At 37.5% G+C, this 6,000-nt stretch overlaps 1 pseudogene; it reads left to right on the top strand.

Annotated features, from left to right (window-relative positions):
* Positions 1–1,854: 1,854 nt before the first annotated feature.
* LOC116596388 overlaps positions 1,855–6,000 on the top strand; it is a 150,281-nt pseudogene continuing 146,135 nt past the window's right edge.

Here is a 6,000-nt window from a genome sequence, read left to right as displayed (position 1 = left end):
ATCATTTGTCCGTCCCTGCTTTCCACCAGGTCCACCCACGTCTGAGTTTTTAAACTTTATTAATTTCTTAGTCTTTCAGTAATATATTCAGGAAGGGCTTGTGAATGCTATTATTTCCTAAGTGTTTGCCTATCCTAGAATATATTTCACACAAAGATCATAGCTTGGCTAAGCATAGCATTATAAGAAGTTGGATTCTGCCACATTGCTCCACTGTTTCTGGTGATATGTAAAAAGAATACAGAGCCATTTCTGAGTTTCCTTCTTCTGAACTGCCTCAACACCGTATGATTTCCCAGATTGAATTTTAACTAGCAGGCACTATGTTCACAAATGACTTTTGAAAGTGGTGTCAAAGTTACTGATAAAAGGTAGAACAGCAATCAGTAAAAGACTGGAATTTCTTGGGCTGTGCAACCCCAAAGGGCATATGACTTTGAGTTGATGAAAAATCAGTGTTTCCCTGCATTTTCTTTGATCTCTTATATAGAGGGAATGAGAAGGGAGAAGAAGAGAGACTTTAGGTCTTTGTTTCTCTCATATTTTTGCATTAGATTACATTAGCTTTTTGGACCGGTGGGAATTTGTAAGTGAAATCCTCTAGACACACTGTCCAGTTTTTTATATGTCAATTCACGAATCAGCCACCTGTTTCAACTATTGAAACGTTTCATATATCTGGTGCTTTTCCTTTACTGACTGACATGCCAGAGAACATTCTGATGGATGACATGACAGAGATGGATTCTGGCCACCACAATGGAAAAGGGAAGTTCTTCTATTTTCTGGGTTTATTTTGCCAGATTAGAGTCCAGTTATTCATGACTGGTCGGCAACTTAATCAAGACACAGGGATAGACCAAAGAATTTCCTTGCTGTGACAGAATTTTTTTTTTTTAATTTTGTGACAACTCAATGATAACTGAAACTTTACCTCAGCCTCTATGAAATAAGCCCACTATGAAATATTCCCTCATGATAAACACAGTCTCCCCATCAAACATTACCTGAGATTAAGAACTACAATTACTTATCTTGTATATTAATATTCCACTTCCAAATCTTGGTACTGTTTTTGGAGTGGGTGGAGAGATTCTTAAAACTCTGGATTCAGTTTTCTGTTACATGAAAGAGATGACACAAAATCAACACTTTCCTCAGTTCATCTTAAATTAAAAAAAAAAAGTGTGTGTATGCCCCTTTTCAATGTTAATTTAAAATCTCATTTAATGAACTTATTTTTTACTTAGCTTATTTAATAAAAATGACTCATTTTTATGGATACAAAAAAAATCAGTTATCCAGGATGATTGGGTCCTATGTCATTTATATTAGATGCCCCTCATCATGGGGAGAATAGGGTGATCCATCCTCATGGGAAATGAATTTGCCTTTCTTGCTGACAATATTTCTGCCAAAGCCACCACCTGAGGTCTAAAAGACGATCAACTTCAGCCTAGTGATTTCTAACGCATTGCCTCCAACCAAGGAACTCATTTTATGTAAAAGCTGTGCTGCAAGGGGCTTACTCCCACAGAATTGACTGGTCTTCTTCACCGCATTATCTAGAAGTAATTGGCCTCAGAGGTGAGTGGATTGACATAACTAAAGGCTACATCAGTAATCTATTGCCACATAACATATCACCCCAAAATTGTGATTAAAACAATAGTTTATTATTTCCCACAATTCTGTAGCTCGAATGGACAATTCTTCTACTACTTCTGCATGGGCTACCTTATTTGGCTTCAGTCAGCTGGATACTTAGTTATGATTAGATGGTCCAACTTGACACCTTGCCAAAGTCCAGATGGGATGGCTAGACCCCTCTCTCGTCCTAACCTGCTTCACACGATGGTGGAAGCATTCCAAGAGAGCAAGGTATGAAGTACAAGCACTTGTCAAAATTCTGCTTGTATTCACTTGTACTGAAATTCCATTGCCTTAAGCAGTCGCAAAGCTAAACCCATAGCCAGTATGAGAATAGGGTACTACAATTATCACACTGAACTTTTTGAGCAAAGGGCCCAGAAACAAGAGGTGTTTCCATGCCAAATTTTATTAGGCACAAATATCAGGTGGTAGATACCTTTAACTGACTAAGCACATGCTCCCAAAACAGGATAGGGAAATGGGTGCAGGGTGTAGTGCTGGATTTTGGCTTTGTTTCCTTGTGAAAACTTACCTTTCACATACGCATACGTATTGTATAATGGATTATTTTTACAGTCTTTTGAGACGGAATTCTGGTTTTATTAATAGATTTAATAGTGAGAGTTTATGATAAAGCTGTGGTTAATAGTTTATTGAAGTTCCTGAAATTTTTAAAAATAAGCTTACGAAAAGGATTACTTTGAATATGCAACTTTCTCCTTTCTGCCCTCATTTGGAAGCCACTTCAAGATGGTCTTATAAGTTACTCACATTCACTATGTAATAGCGACATATAGCAAATATTACCTGAAAAGTGATCATGAGATTTATTATAAATTTTTAAAGTGAATCCTTAAAATAAGGTAAAAATTATTGCTATGTGTACTTTTGATAGAAGAAATCATTTCTCCTAATAATAATTATGGCTATAACTCACCATATATTACCTGTCACTGTTGAGCAAATAGCAAAAAAGGAATTAACCTTTGAACAGAATTAAATGAAAATGAAAGAGCTAAGTGTTATAGGAGTGAAAATATTTATACAAATGCTAATTAAGTATTTGGCATTTAAGTTAAATGGCATAAAATAATATTTTTCAGGCAAGGAGGGAAAAGTACCATGAAAGCCACACTTACAACCTTTATATAGGCTAAGCATTTAAGGGACTGATTTTCTAAAAGATTTTTTAAGGCTGTGCTATGAATGTAGTTCATGTCTCGGTACCTGCATTTCTATGTGACTATAGACACAAACTAATTTCACAGTATTGACAGTCAAAGCTACTCAGTAATATGGGCAACCAAAATATTCAAATTATTACTTCTAAGGAGTGTTTGAATAATACTAAAACAAGTATCATTCATTTTCTTAAATTGCCAATATGATACTTTTAAGTAAACAACTCGGTTTAAAGATCTTTTTGTCAATTATTTCGACTGGCATTCTATAGAAACAAGTAAACTCAAAATGCTATTCAAATTACTGATTGAAAATACAAACAAAACTTTAAAATCCATTTGTAACCAACGTAATATAAGTTCAGCTTCCTAAGCCCTCTTGGTGTAAGTAGTTTCCATGTAAATACATGTGTCCCATGAATTGTAAGCTTTTGGAATAAAGGCTGGGAGTGGGTATCAATTGGAGTTAGGCTCAGCTTTGAGTAATAGAGATCCAAAAATATGGGCTTAAATAAAACAGGATCCTTTCTCTGCCATGACATAGTCCAGGAATAGCCAGTCCAGGACAAATAAGGTGCTTTCTGCATGTCTTTGAACAACCTGCTTCCAGCCTTTGATCTCCAATTACCCAGAGCATGGCCTTCATCGTCATGGTACATGATGGGGACCTAGACATCACTCTACAATCTAAACTGCTGTTTGGAGAACTAAGAAAGGGAGAAAAGGGCAAAGAGAATCCTCAAGCTTTCTTATGAAGAAGTTTCTGGAAATGTGTCACCCATCATTTTAATATGCTTCACGTTAAGCAGAACATTGTCAAATAACCACTTAGCTGCAAAAAAGACTAGGAAATGTAATCTTTATTTACATGCGCTCTGCTCAAAATTTTTCTTCCACAGAAAAATGGACAGCAGATATTTGGGGGCAACTCACTATCTCAGCCAGGTCCTTGTCTTACTCTTCATGTTCCCTGCACCCTTTTCAGTGCCTAACAAAACAGACTTTCACTAAATTCTTGTTGAACAAATCAATAAGTGGGAGAATGAGCAAATGAAGTGAGAGAATACATATGAATTCATTTTAAAAGGCTTTAAGAAAATGAATTTCAATTGAAGTGCTAATTAATATAATCCAAACTTCCGAAAGAGCATCATTCTAATCAACTTTTCAGATCCTCCTGAAAAATATATTGAAATAAAAGTCAACTCTGAAAATTTTAAATGTTAACCCTAAATATTCAGTGTTTACCTATAATTATACAAAGAGAATATAGATATTAAACTCCATGATGAACAGTAAATGAATTAAATGCCATACCCCAGTTACTAAAAACAGCAATCTGAACAATGAATAGTCCTATTTTTAGACCTAAACATGTACCTGGAACTCTGTGGGATGCTCTAAATACATCAACTCTTTTAATATTTGAAACTATCTCAGACAATGAACAAAAGCACCTTAACTATGAGGAACTACAATTTATAGAAGTTAGGCAACTTTCTCATGGTCATAGGAAGAAAGAAGCAGGTTCCATACTCGGAGCTGGCTGCCACCCAAGCCTTTCTTCACTATGAGAATGTCATATACAGGACTATAAAATGAGACTGGATTGGCAGCCTGGATCCAGATTATGGATAGCCTTGAATTCAGGCCAGAGAAATTCAGTTTCATTCTGACATAAATTGAAAATCATCACAGATGTTGGAGAATGTGATACATATGCGGTCTTGGAAATGTTACCCTGAAAATATTGTACAGGATGCACCTGAAGGAGACGGAGGAGCAAAAACGCTGACATGGCACTCAGAGTTTGCCAGTAAAGTGATGTCTAGACTAGAATTGTAGCTCCAGAATTCAAAACATGGTTACACACATAAATGTATTTCAAAGGAAAAAAATGAACCAAGAGAAATTTGGTGAACAAAGAGTGTATCATAGTTCTGTCTGACTTTCAGGTGAGGAATAAGAGGCTCTCGAACTGGAGCCAGAGTCCTGTGCTCCCTCCTTGGATTCCCACGCACCCCATTGGCCAATGGGCTCAGCCTCCTCCTCGTTGTTGATTATTTCTACAGGAGAGCAAGAGATGTGCACACGTTTCAGAACAACTTCCAGACCAAGAACACCCCAGTTCCTGGAGCCTACACTACCTCCCTCTTCATGCTATGTCATTAATTAACAAAATTTTCAAAGACCAATTATCAAAACATAGCCCTGATCATCTGCTAAATTATTTAGTTAGCATACATTCTCAGGAGTGTAAAGGAGAAAGGCACTACAGCTGAAATACTGGTTTCAAATACCGTACCAACAGAACACTAACTCCTATTACTAGCACTTCCTTACTAATTACCCTCATTGCTATAGTTCTTTGACCTCAGCTTCTTAAAGTGTCTGTTTCCATCCTTAATGGATGGCTGGCTTCACTTCATGTGTTATTGATAACATAGGAAGACTACAGTCCTCACCTTCCCATTCTTGCCTCTACACCCACCTCCCCTTTCATCTGTAGTACAGTGGAGAAAGCGTTACTCCTAACACAGAAAGAACTTCTACCTGGGCTCTGCTTCCCATTTCCTCTTGTCTTCCAAAATTCTGAAGTAGCAATCATTCCTTTCTCACTCACATTTCTATTTTATTCATCTTCAGTTAAGCATCCAACTCTTGGTTTCAGCTCAGGTCATAATCTCAGGGTCCTGACATTTGAGCCCCTAGTCAGGCTCTTCACGCAGCAGGGAGTTTGCTTGAGAGTCTCTCCATCTCCCTCTCTCTCTGCCCCTCCCTGCCCCCCATCTCTCCCTTCCATTCAAAACAAACAATAAACACATCCTCCCTTGCTATCACTTCCTCCTCCAGCTACCAACCCAGGTTCCCAGTCTCTTTCACCATCAAATGCCTAGGGAGTTGCTGCATACAACATTTCCATTTCCTTATCTCCACTCGAGTATGGCCTCTGTATTCATTACACAGACAGAACTCCAGGTGCTACGGATCACCCTGTTGAAAAGCCAATAGACACATTTCTCTCTTTATCTTATGTGATATAAAATAAGCATTCAAAACAATTTTCTCCTTCTTGAAATTCTCTTTTCTCTTAGTTCCTGGAAGAAGACTCACCCAAGTGTTTCTTTTACCTCACCTGCTCCTCCTTTCAAGTCTCCTTCCCTCT

This window comes from Mustela erminea, chromosome 7 (genome assembly GCF_009829155.1).
Source record: "Mustela erminea isolate mMusErm1 chromosome 7, mMusErm1.Pri, whole genome shotgun sequence".
NCBI lineage: Eukaryota > Metazoa > Chordata > Mammalia > Carnivora > Mustelidae > Mustela > Mustela erminea.
The sequence above is the reverse complement of the archived record's forward strand: the minus strand, read 5'-3'. Positions and strand labels throughout refer to the sequence as shown.